The 17,432-nt window shown below is 37.6% G+C and overlaps 1 long non-coding RNA gene across 2 annotated transcripts in view; it reads left to right on the plus strand.

Annotated features, from left to right (window-relative positions):
- The window catches only part of LOC125092439 (uncharacterized), a 322,347-nt gene that overhangs the window by 265,869 nt on the left and 39,046 nt on the right, over positions 1-17,432 (plus strand). For both annotated transcript variants that reach the window (XR_007124927.1, XR_007124926.1), the window contains exon 2: positions 16,639-16,682. This is a non-coding gene — a long non-coding RNA (uncharacterized LOC125092439). The remainder of the gene's footprint in view (positions 1-16,638; positions 16,683-17,432) is intronic.

The raw sequence follows: 17,432 nt of genomic DNA on the forward strand, positions 1-17,432 counted from the left end.
TTACCTTTTCCAGCTTTTGGAGACTACTTGCATTCTTTAGTTCATAGTCACATTCCTCTATCTTCAAAGCCATCAGTGTGGCATTTCTCTGATTGTTCTTCTGTAGTTGCATCTCTCTCTGACCTCCTCTTCTGCCTCCCTCTTCCATTAAAAAAAAAAATTAAGTAATCTCTATACCCAACTTGAGGCTCAAAATCACAACACTGAGAACAAGAGTCAGATACTCTATTAACTGAGCCAGCCAGGTGCTCCCTCCTTCTTCCACTTTTTAAGGACACTTGTGAATTCATTAAGCCCACCTAGATAATCTAGGATAGCTTCTCTATTTGAAAGCCAACTGATTATCATTCTTTTTTTTTTTAAAGATTTTATTTATTTATTTGACAGAAATCACAAGTAGGCAGAGCGAGGGAGAAGCAGGCTCCCTGCTGAGCAGAGAGCCCGATGCGGGGCTCGATCCCAGGACCCTGAGACCACGACCTGAGCCGAAGGCAGAGGCTTAACCCTCTGAGCCACCCAGGCACCCCTGATTATCATTCTTAATGTCATCTGCAACCTTAATTTCCCTTTTGCCATGAACTATAACAAAGTCACAGGTTCTGGGGATTAGGATATGGACATCTTTGAGGAGCCATTCTGCATATATATATGTGTGTGTGTGTGTGTGTATGAATATATGTGAATTTTCACACACATATACACATCAGAGTTGAGAAGAGCTTTCCACATATGAGAAAAAACCCTGCTACCATATAAGAAAAGGTGCATTCTGTAATTAAAACTGAACTTTTGGGGCACCTGGGTGGCTCAGTTGGTTAAGCATCTGCCTTCGGCTCAGGTCACAACCCAGAATCCTGGGATTGAGCCCAGTGTTGGGCTCCCTGCTCGGTGGGGAGCCTGCTTCTTCCTCTTCCTCTCCCTCTGCCTCCTCCACTGCTTATGCTATCTCAAACAAATAAAAATAAAATCTTTTTAAAAATGAAAACTTTTGGGTAAAAATACAATATGCAAAATTAAAATTAGAGGAAGAATTATATCTTATATGACATATGAAGGACAGTTTTCTTACTAATATGTATTGAACCACCAACAACCTAAAAGAAAAATGGTCAAAGGACATGAACAGGCAGTTCTCAGAAAAAAGATATACAAATAGATGATAAATATATAAAGACATGCTTAAACACTGCTCATAAGTAGTGTTGCCAGATTTAGCAAATAAAAATACAGGATGCTTAGTTAAATTAGAATTTCAAATAAGGAATGCATACTTCCCAAACATCACAAGGGCCATACTTACACTAAAAATTATTTGTTGGTAACAGAAATTCAAATTTGAGTACCCTTTATCTGACAACTCTACTTATAATGGAAGAAGTATAAATTAAGGAAGCTATGTGATTCCATTTTAATAGCACCTGGAAAAATTAAAAATGGTTGTACCCTGTATGTTTAACCTTGTCTGAATTCTGAGTCACACTAGACCTAGTCAAGAAGTACCTCAGTTAACCCAGTGCCTAGAGGTCATGGCCCAGAATTAGTTTTGTTGCCCTAAATCTGAGTTACCGTGTACCACAGATGAGCGTTGAGGTACTATGTTGCACAGCAAAATGCAATTTTTCTTGTTCACTTTGTCAGAACAACCAGGTTCTTCTTTGGTATTCTGCAGGTACTGTAATTCATTTGGAGCATAGATCCATGTTCTTTTTTTTTTTTTTTTTTAGGATTTTATTCATTTGAGAGAGAGATCATGCACAAGTTGGAGGCAGAGGCAGAGGGAGAGGGAGAAGCACACACCCACTGAGCAGGAACCCAACGCAGAGGGAGAGGGAGAAGCACACACCCACTGAGCAGGAACCCAACACAGTGCTCTATCTCAGGATCCCAGGAGCCTGAGATCATGACCTGAGCCAAAGGCAGACACTTTTTTTTTTTTTTAAGATTTTATTTATTTGACAGAGAGAGAGAGATCACAAGTAGGTGGAGAGGCAGAGAGAGAGAGAGAGGAGAAAGCAGGCTCCCCACTGAGCAGAGAGCCCGATACGGGGCTCAATCCCAGGACCCCGGGATCATGACCTGAGCCGAAGGCAGAGGCTTTAACCCACTGAGCCACCCAGGTGCCCCCAAAGGCAGACTCTTAAATGACAGCCACCCAGGCACCAGTAGAGCCACATTCTTAATCCCAGCCTGGGTGCTTGAGTTTTAAAAGCCCTTACCTAATCTTACCAGCTCTCTCATCTTTGGGGCTGAATTCTTTTCACTATGTCCCCAAGACTTATTACCATGTATTGTTCTACTTGAGACAGTATGACCTGGAACCAAAAAAGGCTGGAGTTTTTAATTGCCTTACTGTCAAGCATTCTTATCAAGGGAATACAGGCTTAGTTTAAAATGAGTTTCTGAAGGGTCCCTGGGTGGCTCAGTCAGTTGGGCATTCAACTTTTGGTTTTGGCTCAGGTCATGATCTCAGGGTCATGAGAATGAGCCATTGCATTGGGCTCAGTGGGGAGTCTGCTTGAGATTCTCTCTCTCCCAGAGTGCTGGGTGGCTTAGTTGGTTAAGCAACTGCTTTCCTCTCAAGCATGATCTCAAGGTCCTAGGGCTGAGCCCTGCATGGGCTCTCTACTCAGTAGGGAGTCTGCTTCCTTCTCCCTCTCCTTATGCCCCCACCCCCACTTGTGCTCTGTCTCTCTCTGCTTCTCTCTCTCTCTCTCAAATAAATAAATAAAATCTTAAAAAAAATTCTCTCTCTGCCCCTCCCTCTCCACACTCTCTCTTTCTCTTTCTCTCTCTAAGAAAAATAAAGTGAGCTGCTGAAATGAAAGTTATGCCCATTGATTAGTAACTCCCCTTTTCAGTTAAAAAGATGAATAAACTCTAGAGAGCTGCTGTAGAATATTGTATCTATAGTCAATAATGTACTGTACACTTAAGAAATTGTTAACAGGGTAAATCTCATGTTAAGTGTTTTTACCGCAATGAAATATAGTTAAAAAATAATAAAGTGAGTTGTTGAGTGTTGTAGCCACTCAGACATTTTGCATGTCATGTTTAGCTGAAGAAGGACCCTTACAGGGATGCCTGGGTAGCTCAGTTGGTTAAGTGACTGCTTTCGTCTCAGGTCATGATCCTGGAGTCCTGGGATCGAGTCCCACATTGGGCTCCCTGCTCAGCAGGGAGTCTGCTTCTCCCGCTGACCTCTCTCCTCTCATAGTCTCTCTCTCTCTCTCTCAAATAAATAAATAAAATCTTTAAAAAAAAAAAAAGAACAAGAAAGACTCTTAAGGACTTATTACATAGGACAGGAAATATCCAGACCACTATGAGAACAGAGGCAAAAGTGTAATCATAACCCTACAACTCACTGGGAAAATTACTACTACTGCTGGTAGTAGTAAAATATTGCTACTGGGAAGGTGAATCTACTTTATTTAATTTTTTAAAAGATTTTATTTATTTGTCAGGGAGAGAGAGCAGCAGAGGGAGAGGGAGAAGCAGGCTCCCAAGTGAGTAAGGAGCCCAATGAGGGACTCAATCCAAAGACCGTAGGATCATGACCTGAGCCAAAGGCAGACACTTAACTGACTGAGCCATCAGAGGTCCCTGGTGCACCTACTTTAAAAAGGAAAATGCATCGAGAGTAAACTGTAGGAGCTTCTGTCTTGTTATATACTCAGAAGCGTTGTTAGCAGAGCCTCTCTGATTATGCAAAATAACTTGAGAAATAAGTGAATTGGGAGGTACAGGATGTTTCCAGGAACTTATTATCCAAAACAACTGAGGTTTAAAGAAAACTACTAATTTTTATGGAATAATCCTCAGCCTTTCCAAAGGCCAAGATAAGTTATCACAAAATGAAAAAATACATGTGATAGGGATAACAGTTATAAGAGCCTTAATAAATAAAGAGCTCTAAAAATCAAATGTTAACAGTTCAATACTTCTGTGTGTTGCTGTTTGCTACTTTACATCCATTCTTTTCTTTTTTCTGCTCTGCTTAATATTCTGAGGTGCTAACCTATGAGAACCATATCATTAAGATTCCCTCAAAAGCTGGTTCCAGGGGCGCCTGGGTGGCTCAGTGGGTTAAGCCGCTGCCTTCGGCTCAGGTCATGATCTCAGGGTCCTGGGATCGAGCCCCGCATCGGGCTCTCTGCTCAGCAGGGAGCCTGCTTCCTCCTCTCTCTCTGCCTGCCTCTCTGCCTGCTTGTGATCTCTCTCTGTCAAATAAATAAATAAAAATCTTTAAAAAAAGCTGGTTCCAGTTGAATTCATCCAGTGGGACACAATGGTACAAGAGCTGAGTGCACTGAAAGTGCACTCTCATTTTACCTTGGAGTGGCTGGGTCCCTAAAGAATTCTTTCAACAACTACATTTGGGAAACCATAACATGTTTTAGGCCAAGATGTATGAACACCCAGGGAAAACAACAGATTAGTAGGATATGTGCTTGACTCTGCAGATTCTGCCTTCCTGAAAGTCACATTTTCTGTCCTCAGTAAAGAGAAAAAGTTCTACACATTTCACTAATCAAAACATAGCTGGAACAGTTCCTCATTTTGTAAATTTAATTCATTAACTTTTCAGTTCTAAGGCTTTAAATATTTAGTTTCTACCATGTATAGAATGGATTTATGGAGTTTAAACTATTGTCATGTTTTTATGCATGGCATTTTATTTGCCATACTTTCTTTGTCCAAAACTTTTTCTTCCACTTAATAAAAATTATTTCTTAAAGGTGAAGCATCCGTGATCCAGGCTTCTCCTCCTTTTAAAAAATGAACATGATGAGGACTCCATTGATCTCAACAGGACAGGCATGTTCTCAAATGTGGAAAGGTGGGCCTCACAACAGCCCCTGCCCTCATGCCACCAGAGCAGCCCCCAAGTCTTTCTTGTGAAATTCGTCCATTTTACCAGAGGTGGGATTGGAGAGGGCTAGAGTAGTCGAGGAAAGGTGGTGATTGTTAATAACTTATATCCCATCTACTACTAATGTTAATTAACATATATAAAAAATGGATAAAAAAGAATGAGAAACCATTAAGAAAGGGGGAAATAAGTGTACAAAAATTGAGAAAATTACTATAAGTATTACATTTAGTTCTGTACCTTTGGAGAGTTAAAAAATGGAAAGAGAAATATAGCTCTCATCATCTGTTGAAAGGCAGGGAAGTTTTTCATGAATAAGGAAACCTGTATTTTGCAAATCTACCTCTGCTCCTCACCTGCTACAGATCTGGAACTAGTCACCTGACAATCTTTGCTTAATATTTGCATCAGAATAATGGATCACAATAAAGGCTCAATTTCTATGGACTGCAAAGGATTGTTGCAAGGGGAAAATAATCAAATGTAGAGAAAATATTTTGTGTATTTTAAAATCCTTTAGTGGGAATCATTAACCTAACTGTAGGTAGGAGAAACCAAGTGTTCCTTGACCTTCATTTCTAGGAGAAAATTGTGTTGTGTGAGTATTTTTACAAAGGATATTAAGTTAGTATTTTAACAGCAGTTTTGAAGTAGCTATACTAATGTTTTCAACTGATTGACTATATGTTGAGCAACATGTAAGCATAGTGCTTAATTAAATCATGAATGTTTGGTACAAATTTGAAAACTGTGACAATGAATATATGAATATATTAATTAACTGTGTATATATCTACATGTATATTCATATTATGTGTATTTATATGCATATATGAATAAATGATTATATGTTGTGAGTGGGAACATATAGGCTTATTTGGATATTCCTCAATCAGAAGAAAAAGATGTGAGGGTGGTTATAAATCTTCAATGTGGGCAAGGAAGGTTATTTTGATTCTTCCTGGGTGTATCTTGATAACTTTGTTAAAGGACTCAACTTTCTGGAGATAAAAGGAGATTAAAACATGTTTATATATAGGGGTAGTATTGATTAGGGAAAGAGGATTACCTTGAAGCTTATATCTATATGTATATTTTTAAAAAAATAGAAAAGAAAAAGGAAATTACAGGTATATGTATGAAAAAAGTTCAAGTTAAAAGGTTATTACGGAATATGTGTATTCAACCTCTAGTTGTAATGGTAAGTAGCTTAAAAAAGATTAAACAGAACAAGAATAGTGAGAACGAATTAAAAATAGAAGTTGTATCCATGAAATATACAGGTTCTAGGGCAATACTGGACGCTTAATATCTTCTTTTCCCCTGATATTGGGGTTTTACAGTTTTATGGGGACCCTGTGGTGCTTGTCCTCTCCATTTTTTCCCCTGGCTTTCTAGGGAGGGGCCTGTTGTGTTGTTTTTCAGTCAGTCTTGCTTGGGTTGAGACCTCCTGCCCCGTACCAAGGGTCTGGTCTTTGTGGAAACCAGTTTTTCAGGCCTTTGTTCTCTGGAGGTTGTTTTTTTTTTTTTTTTTTTAATTTCCCTCCTCATTAGGGGCTTTTTGCAGCTTTTCAGAAAGTAAACTGCACCCAGTCCTCCACCTCAGAGAGAAGCCTCAGTCTGCAACCCTCTCTGTGGTCCAGAGCACACAGACTCCCTCTCTGCAAGTTCTGCTAAGTGGTGCAACCTCCTACAGGCAAAGCATGTCCCCAGCCACCATCTCAGGGGGTGCCTTAAGCACCCACTTGTCTCTGCACCTACGTGCCAAAACTGCAAGTGAAATTGGTCCAGGGAGCCCGCTTCTGGTGGCTGCCTTTGCCTGTACTGCCAACCTCAGGTTGCCAGCTCCAGTGATTGCACTGAGGCTGGGAGAGTCCAGACCCTTGGCCAGTCCTAGAGATTGCCGGTTAGCTCCAGGATGGAGCTTTCTCAGGGCCAGCAGGGAGTGGGTCAGTTCCTGGTCGCACAGTGTGAAGAAGTTCTAGGTAGCACAGGCTGGCACCGTCATTAGACTCTCATGCAGGGGCGTGAGTGGCCATGATGGAAGCCACGCAACCCCGGGGGCTCAGTTGCACTCTGTCTGGCACAGGTGGTTGCTGGCAGTGGCCATCCTGGGTCCGTGGCTTTAGGTTGGTGCCCATGACCTCCCGATTCCACCAGTTGCCCCTTAAGATCTTTTCCACTTTTTGAGTGCTTTTAACCAGACTTCAAGATAATGCTGGTCCCCAATCACAGGGTGCTGTCATATTGGGGTATTACTTTCCAATGGGTCACTTCTGGTGGCTCCCCCCACTTCTGATTATTCTCCAATATCAGTCCGATTGAGATTGTTCCCAGTATGCTTTACCTCTCAACTGACATCTTCTGCCCCCGTAGAGATCCAGAAGTGTATAGTCCTACATCTTAGGCTAATATCATGGGTGTTCAGAGTGTTCTGGTAGATAATTAGCTCACTTTAGGGACTGGTTGAAACAGGTTCTCCTACTTCTTCACCATCTTGCCCCTCCTCCAAAAATGGGCAGAAGACATAAACAGACACTTCTCCAAAGAAGACATACAAATGGCTAACAGGCATATGAAAAAATGTTCATCATCATTAGCAATAAGGGAGATTCAAATAAAAACCACATTGAGATACCACCTTACACTGTTAGAATGGCGAAAATTAATAAGACAGTAAGCAACAAGTGTTGGGGAGGATGTGGAGAAAGGGGAACCCTCTTACACTGTTGGTGGGAATGCAAGTTGGTGCAGCAACTTTGGAAAATTTTTATTTTCTTAATATAAAATCTTTAATTTCTTAATTTCCTTAAGAAATTAAGAATAGAGCTTCCCTATGACCCAACAATTGCACTACTGGGTATTTACCCCAAAGATACAGATGTAGCAAAAAAAAAAAGGGCCATCTGTACCCCAATATTCATAGCAGCAATGACCACAGTCACCAAACTGTGGAAAGAGCCAAGATGCCCTTCAGTGGATGAATGGATAAAGAAGATATGGTTCATATATACAGTGGAGTATTATGCCTCCATCAGAAAGGATGAATACCCAACTTTTACATCAACATGGACGGGACTGGAAGAGATTATGCTGAGTGAAATAAGTCAAGCAGAGAGAGTCAAGTATCATATGGTTTCACTTACTTGTGGAGCATAAGGAATAACATGGAGGACATTGTGAGTTGGAGAGGAGAAGTGAGTTGGAGGAAATCAGAGGGGGAGATAAACCATGAGAGACTGTGGACTCTGAGAAACAAATGAGGGGTTTGGAGGGGAGGGGCATGTGGGGCTGGGTGAGCCTGGTGGTGGGTATTAAGAAAGTCATGTATTGCATGGAGCACTGGGTGTGGTGCACAAACAATGAATTTTGGAACACTGAAAAGAAATACAACAAAATGGATATTCCTCAGTCAGCTAGATGCCTTGAAATGATTTTGGTTCTTTAGGCTAAAAAGTGCTGTGGTACCTTCTTTTTTTTTTTTTTTTTTTAGATTTTATTTATTTGTCAGAGAGAGAGAGCAAGCACAGGCAGACAGAATGGCAGGCAGAGGCAGAGGGAGAAGCACGCTCCCTGACGAGCAAGGAGCCCAATGTGGGACTCGATCCCAGAACACTGGGATCATGACCTGAGCCGAAGGCAGCTGCTTAACCAACTGAGCCACCCAGGCGTCCCGATGTGGTACCTTCTTAATGTTTGTTTCTTGTTGTGATTTATCCACTCCAGGAAAATGTTTTTGTGTAGAAGAGCAAATGCAGTGTTTTTCTTTTTTAAAAATATATGTCAATGAAGTTCTGATGATGCTAAAATTAGACCTGACACTGCATATGCCTATCACGATGTTTTAATTCTATTGAAATAAAGTTTGGCAGAGATTTCTAGAATGGCATTCTTTTCTTTGTAACAGCCAGATTATCAGCACTATTGTTAAAAGTTAATAATTTTTGCCTCTTCATTGTGTCTGTGATATTGCCCTAGGTATTTGGGAAGAGGACACAGAGATTAATTAGAAAAGTCACATCCCTGTCCTTGCAACCTACATTTTTTAAGGCAACATCAATATAGTCTCACTAAGAATAAAAGAAACAAGATTGAACAAGATATGGACACATCGATTTCATTTCTTAGTGTCTAAAACATTCACTAAGAGTAATGAGGATTTTATGAAAGAGCATTATATTTTGCCACAGAGGAGATCTCATGGAAAATAGCTGATGGAATTATGCCCTGAGATGTCTAAATTATCCTGTTGTTTCATCATTTCTTCAACAAATATTTGTTTCTATGTTGCCAGGCATTGTTACCAGCACTGGGAGTACAATAGTGGAAAAAAGAAAAGGCAAGTTTCCTGCTTACATGGAAGTTTATGTTATAGAAGCAGAAACTGAAAATAAACAAACAAATGAAGGAGATTGCTTAAGATAGTGTTGTTACAAAGAAAACATATGTGAAGATGAGTTAGTAATGGTGAGCAAGTGAAAGTTTAAACGTGAATGGAAGCATGAAACTTCACCTTAATAATTTGGAAATGCATTTAAATAAGCACACTGATAAGAATCAACATGCTAATATTAAATCTCATTGGTAAATAAACTTTTATTTTTTATTTATTTTTTAAAATATTTTATTTATTTATTTGACAGATAGAGATCACATGTAGGCAGACAGGCAGGCAGAGAGAGGAGGAAGCAGCCTCCCTGCTGAGCAGAGAGCCCGAGGCGGGGCTCGATCCCAGGACCCTGAGATCATGACCTGAGCCAAAGGCAGAGGCTTAACCCACTGAGCCACCCAGGCGCCCCGGTAAATGAACTTTTAAATGAGGTGTTATATTGTATCTATTAGCTGAGTAGAAAAAATCAGTCTTTACTCAGCATTGGCAAGGATTTGGTGAAGCTGGGAACCCCCACAAGCCTATTGGCAGATTTCTTGGCAGAAATCTACAAAAGAGTGGCATGATATATTCAAAGTGCTAAAAGGAAAAAAAAAAAAAAACTGCCAACCAAGAATACTTTATCTGGCAAAGTTGTCCTTAAGAAATGAAATAAGGTAAAGACTGTCCCAAACAAAACAAAAGCTGAAAGGAGGGTCTGGCCTGCTCAGTTGGTAGAGCATATGATTCTTGATCTTGGGGTCATGAGTTCAAACTTCAGGTTGGACATAGAGCTTACTAAAAAAAATGTTGAGGGAGTGCCTCACTACTAGACTTGCCTTATAGGAAATGCTGAAAGAAGTTCATGCTGAAATGAAAGGAGGCTAATTAGTAACATGAAAACATATAAAAATGTACATCATACTGAACCAGTAAGAATATAGTCAAACTCAGAATACTCTAACTGTGATATGGTGGTGTGTTAACCACTTAATACTAATGTAAATGTTAAAGGACAATACATTAAAAGTAACTATATCTAAAATATTTTTAATGACTATACAATATAAAAAGATGTAATTGTGACATCAACAAAATAGAAGGGTGGGAGTAAAAGAGGAGAGTAGAAGGTAAGTTTTTGTATGCAATCAATGTTAAGTTATCAGTTTAATGTAGAATACCTATACAATGCTTCATGGAAGACACAAAGCAAAAAACCTACAGTATATATACAAAAGGTAAAGGGAAGGTGATCAAAGCAGACCATGATGGAAAATTATCAATTCACAAAGAAAGACATCAAGAGAGGAATAAAGGAACAAGACAACTACATATAAACCAGAAAACAATAAGATGACCTTACCTATCAATAATTATTTTAAACATAAATGGGTTAAATTCTCCAATCAAAAGGCATAGAGTATCTGGCTCAATTAAAAAAGTAAAACAAAACAAAACAAAAAACCAAAAAAACGGGACCAAGCTATATGTTACCTTTAAGAAAGTCACTTCAGCTTAAGGACAGACATAGGCTCAAAGTGAAGGAATGGTAAAAGACATTTCATGCAAAGAGAGCAGGAATAGCTAAACTTTATTAGACAAAACATACTTTAATTCAAAAGCTGTAATGAGACAAAGAAGGTCATTGTGTGATATGAAAGCATCAATTCATCAAGGAGATATAACAATTATAAATATAGATGCACCCAACATCAGAGCACAAAAATATATTAAATAAATACTAACAGATCTGAAGGGAGAAAAAGACAAAAATACAGTAATAGTAGGAGATGTCAAAACTCCACTTTCCCAATTGATAGATCATCTGGACAGTGTATCAATAAGGAAATGTTGGGTTCGAGTTACACTCTAGGCCAAATGGGTTGAACAGACATGTGCAGAACATTCCAGATAACAACTACAGAATTCAGTCTACTCAAACACAACAGAACATTCTCCAGGAGAATATGTTAGGGCAAGTCTTAGCAAATTTAAGAAATCTGAAATCATACCAAGTACCTTTTCCAAAAATAATGGTAAGAAGCAAGAGTTCAAAAATAAGTGAAAAATTGGAAAATTCACAAATATGTGCAAACTAATCGGCACACTCCTGAACAGAGTCAAAGGAGTCAAAAGGGAAATTAAAAAAAAATCTTGAAATAAATGAAAATGAAAATAAAACATATTGGACCTGTGGGATCCTGAAAAAGCAATTCTAAGAAAGAAGTTTTTTTTTAATTTTAATTTTATTTTTTAAATTGTTTATGTAAATTCCAGTTGGTGAACATACAGTGTAATATTGTTTTTCAGGTGTATAATATAGTGATTCAACACATCCAAACGTCACCTGATGCTCATTACAACAAGTGCACTCTTTAATCCCCACCACATGGTTAACCCATCTCCCCACCACACCAATTCTGATAACCATCAATTTTTTTTTCTTAAAGATTTTATTTATTTATTTGCCAGAAAGAGAGAACACAAACAGAGGAAATGACAGGCAGAGGGAGAGAAAGAAGCAGGCTCCCATTGAGCAGAGAGCCCGATGTGGGACTCGATCCCAGGACCCTGAGACCATGACCTAAGCTGAAGGCAGAGGCTTAACCCTCTGAGCCACCCAGGCGCCCCCAATTTTTTCTTTATACTTAAGAATCTGTTTCTTGGTTTGCCTCTCTTTCTCTCTCTTTTATTCCCTTTGCTCATTTATTTGGTGCTCCATATACATATATATCTATATCTATGTAGATATAGGTAATTTAAACTCAATTAGCCAAGGTATAGTACATCATTAGTTTTTGATATAATGTTCAGTGATTCATTGGTTGAATATAATACCCAGTGGTCATTTGTTTCTTAAATTCCACATATTTCACTCACATAAGAGTGAAATCATATGGTAGTTGTCTTTTCTTACTTACTTTGCTTAGCATAATACACTCTAGCTCTGTCCATGTCATTGCAAATGGTAAGGTTTCATTATTTTGATGGCTGAGTAATATTCCATTGTGTATATATATATATATATATATATATATATATACACCTCATTTTCTTTACCCATTCATCAGCTGATGGACATTGGGCTCTTTCCATAGTTTGACTATTATTGATAATGGTGTTATAAACATCAGGGTGCATATACCCCTTTGAATCTGTATTTTTGTATTCTTTGGCTAAATATCTAGTAGTGCAATTGCTGAGTCATAAGGCAGGTCAATTTTTAACTTTTTGTAATACCTCTATACTGTTTTCACAGTGGCTGCACCAGTTGCATTCCCACCAACAGTGCACAAGGGTTTCCCTTTCTCGAAATCCTCACCGACACTTGTTTCTTGTGTTGTTTGATTTAACCATTCTGAGAGTGTGAGGTGAAATCTCATTGATCTCATTGTAGCTTTGATTTGCATTTCCCTGGTGATGAGTGATGTTGAGCATATATTAGTGTGTCTGTTGGCCATCTGGATGTTTTCTTTCGAGAAATGTCTGTTCATGTCTTCTGCCCATTTTTAATTAGATTATTTGTTTTTTGGGTGTTGAGTTGTATAAGTTCTTTATATATTTTAGATACTAACCCTTTATCAGGTACGTTTTTGCAAATATCTGCTCCCATTCTGTAGGTTGACTTTATTTCTGTTGATTGTTTCCTTCACTGTTCCAGAAGCCTTTTGTTTTGATGTAGTTCCAATAGTTTATTTTTGCTTTTGTTTCCCTTGCCTCAGGAGACATACCTAGAAAGAAGTTGCTACAATTAATGTCAAAGAGGTTACTGCCTGTGTTCTCTTCTAGGATTTTTATGGTTTCAGGTTTCATATTTGTGTCTTTAATCCACTTTGAATTTATTTTTGTGTATGGTGTAAGAAAGTGGCCCAGTTTCATTCTTTTGCATGTAGCTGGCCAGTTTTCCCAACACCATTTGTTGAAGAGACTGTCTTTTTCCTATTGATAGTCTTTCCTGCTTTGTCAAAGATTAATTGACCTTATAGTCATGGGTTTATTTCTGGTTTTTCTATTGTATTCCATTGATCTGTGTGTCTATGTACCATTGGTACCTATGTGTACCATTGGTACCTATGTACCACAGGTCTATGTACCATTCTGTTTTGATCACTACAGGCTTGTAATATAACTTGAAGTCTCGAATTGTGATACCTCCAGCTTTGCTTTTCTTTTTGAAGATTGCTTTAGCTATTTGTGGTCTTCTGTGGTTCCATGCAAATTTTAGAATTGTTTGTTCAAACTCTGTGAAAACTGCCGGTAGTATTTTGATAGGGATTTCATTAAATGTGTATACTTTGGGTAATACAGACATTTTAATAATACTTGTTTTTCCAATCTGTGAGCATGGAATGTCTTTCCATTTCTTTGTGTCTTCAATTTCTTTCATCAGTGTTTATTTCAGAGTACAGGTCGTTTACCTCTTTGACTATGTTTATTCCTAGGTATCTTACTGTTTTTGGTGCAATTGTGAACGGGGTTGATTCCTTAATTTCTCTTTCTGCTGCTTCATTATTGCTGTATAGAAATGCAACAGATTTCTGTATGTTGATTTTGTATTCTATGACTTTACTGAATTCATTTGTCAGTTCTAGCATGGTTTTGGTGGAGTCTTTCAGGTTTCCTATATATGGTATCATGTCATCTGCAAATAGTGAAAGTTTAACTTCTTCCTTGTCAATTTGGATGCCTTTTATTTCTTTCCAATGTCTGATTGTTGTGGCTAGGAATTCCAGTACTATTTTGAATAACAGTGGTGAGAGTGGACATCCCTGTCTTGTTTCTGACCACAGAGTTTTGAAAAGCTCTCAGTTTTCTCCCCATTTAAGATGATACTAGCTGTGACTTTTTCAAATATAGCCTTTATTATGTTGAGTTATGTTCACTCTAAATCTTTGTTGAGGGTTTTTATCATGAATGGATGTTGTACTTCAAATGCTTTTTCTGTGTCTATTGAAATGATCATATGATGATCGTATGATCATATGATCTTTCTTTTAATAATGTGATGTATCACATTGATTTGTGAATATGGTATCACCCTTGCAACACAGGAGTAAATCCTACTTGATCATGGTGAATGATTTTTTAATGTATTGTTGGATTTGGTTTCATAATATTTTGTTGAGGATTTTCCATCTCTGTTCATTCAGAGACATTGGCCTATAGTTCTCTAGTTCTCTCTCTCTCTCTTTTTTAAATTGTGTCTTTTTCTGGTTTTGTTATCAGGGTAATGCTGGCCTCATAGAATGAATTTGGAAATTTTCTTTCCTTTTCTATTTTTTTGAATAGTTTCAGAAGTATAGGTATTAACATATAAGTATTAACACTTCTTTAAATGTTTGGTAGAATTTTCCTATGAAACCATGTGGTCTTGGACTTCTGTTTGTGGGGAGTTATTATATTACTGATTCAATTTCTTTCCTGGTTTTCAGTCTTCTTAAATTTTCTGTTTCTTCCTCTTTCTGTTTTTGTAATTTATCCATTTCTAGGAATTTATCCATTTTTTTCTAGGTTGTCCAGTTTGTTGGCATATAGTTTTTCATAATATACTTTAACTTTTTTTTTTATTTTATTTCTGTGGTGTTTTTGTTATTTCTTCTCTCTCATTTGTGATTTTATTTGGGCTCCTTATTTTTTCTTTTTAATAAGTTTAGCTGGAAGTTTATCAATTTTATTATTTTTTTCAAAGATCAATGGTTTCATTGATCTGTTTTATTGTTTGTTTAGTTTCTATATTATTTCTGTTGTAATCTTTATTATTTCCTTCTTTTTGCTAGCTTTAGACTTCATTTTTTTGTTCTTTTTCTAACTCCTTTAGGTATAAGGTTAGGTTGTTTATTTGAGAGATTTCTTGCTTCTTGATATAGTCCTGTATTGCTATATACTTCCCTCTTGGAACCACTTTTTCTGCATCCCAAAGGTTTTGGACCATTGTGTTTTCATTTTCATTTGTTTCTATGTATTTTTTATTTTCTTCTTTCTTTATTGATTGACCCACTCATTGTTTAGTAGCATGTATTCATGGTCTTTCCAGATTTTTCTTGTGTTTGACTTCTAATTTCATAGTGCCATGCTGCATGATATGACTTTGATCTTCTTGAATTTGTTGAGGCCTGTTTTGTGGCCCAATGTGTGATCTATTCTGGGGAATGTTATGTGCCCTTGAAAAGAATGTGTATTCTGCTGTTTTATGATGGAAAGTACTGAATATATCTGTTAAGTTCTTCCGGTCTGGTGTGTCATTCAGAGCCATTGTTTTAAGAAGGAAGTTTATAGATATAAACAGCTGCCTTAAAGATGACCTCAAATAAACAATTTCATACCTCAGGAAAGTAGAGGGGCACCTGGGTAGCTCAGCTGTTTAAGCATCTACCTTCAGCTCAGGTCATGATCTCCGGGTCCTGGGATTGAACCCCACATTGGGGGGGGTCTCAGCTCAGCAGGGAGTCTGCTTCTCCCTCTCCCTCTGCCCCTCCTAGCCTGCTCATGTTCGCTCTCTCTCTAATAAATAAATAAAATCTTTTTAAAAAGTAGGAAAGGAAGAACAAGCTAAGCCCAGAGTTAGCAGAAGGAAGGAAATAACAAAGATCAGAGCAGAAATAGAGGCCAGAAACAAAATAGATAAAGATCAACAAAATCCTACTATGTGTGACAACATGGATGGAGCTTGAGAGCATTATGCTAAGTGAAATAACTCAGAGAAAGAGAAATATTGAGTGATCTTATTGATATATGGAGTCAATCCAAAAAAGCTGAACTCATAGAAACAGAGTAGAGTGGTAGTTACCAGGGAGTGGGGAATGTGGGGGAGATGTTGGTCAAAGTGACAAACTTCCACTTTTAAGATGCATATGTTCTGGAGATCTAATATATAGCATGGTGACTACAATTAAGAATATTGTATTATATATTTGAGATTTGCTAAGAGTAAATCTTAAATGTTCTCAACACACACACATACACACACACAAAGATAATTATATGAGGTGATGAAAGTGTTAACTAACCTTATCATGGTAATTATCCAGCAATATATACCTGTATCAATATATATATGTTGTATCTATATATATATATTTATATTGATATATCAATGTATTGTATATATATATATATATATATATACCTTAAACTTTTATAATGTTATATATCTATTATATCTCAAGAAAGCTCAAAATAAAAAGAGAATTTAGTGAAACTGGTACTTTTAGTGGTGGTGGTATAAACTGATATAACTCTTTTGGGAACTAAATTGCCAATATTAATTAAGCCATAAAATATACATGCCTTTTGACCCAGTAATTTTGTAACTAGGAATGTAATCTAAGTAAATAATCAAAAATAAAAAAGAAACTATCTAATCCAACTATGTATATTGCTACATTGTTTGTAACAGGAACAAATGGATCATGTCTGAGATGTCCAACCAAAAGAAAAAGGGTAAGTAAAAATTATAGCACATCTCTACTGAATATTATGCAGTTATTAAATATGGTGATTAATGACATTTTGGCACCAGGCCTGTAATTTAGAAAGTTTTAAATATGAACTGACCCAGTGACATTTTTTTTAAGATTTTATTTATTTATTTGACACAGAGAGAGATATCACAAGTAGGCAGAGAGACAGGCAGAGGGAGAGGGGGAAGCAGGCTCCCTACTGAGCAGAGAGCCCGATGCGGGGCTCGATCCCAGGACTGTGGGATCATGACCTGAGCCAAAGGCAGAGGCTTAACCCACTGAGCCACCCAAGAGCCCCCCCATGACATTTTAATGGCATTTAATATGTTCCAAATTCAGCACATGAAAATTATCTTCTCTAACTCCCATTTTAGTCATCCATAAGCAACATGTATTCCCCCTTTGTTCCTTGTAATGATTAATGGCACCACTGTCCACTCAGGCACCTAAGCCAGAAACTTGAGAATTATTTTCAATTCTGTCTTTGTTGCTCATAATCGATCAGATATCTATACTTCTTAAAATGCACACTTTTTTCCTTGCATCTACTTTGAATCAGGCTTTCATTGTCTCTCAACAAGACTTTTAAAAATAGTCTGTTTTTTTTTTTTTTTTTAGTTTCCCAATCTAGGTTTTCATTCTCCAGTTCTTAAAAAAATCTGTCAATCCTTGTACCAGAATATAAACTTGGTTATGCCATTCCCTAGTTCAAAATCCTTCAGTGACTTCT

This window comes from Lutra lutra, chromosome X (genome assembly GCF_902655055.1).
Source record: "Lutra lutra chromosome X, mLutLut1.2, whole genome shotgun sequence".
NCBI lineage: Eukaryota > Metazoa > Chordata > Mammalia > Carnivora > Mustelidae > Lutra > Lutra lutra.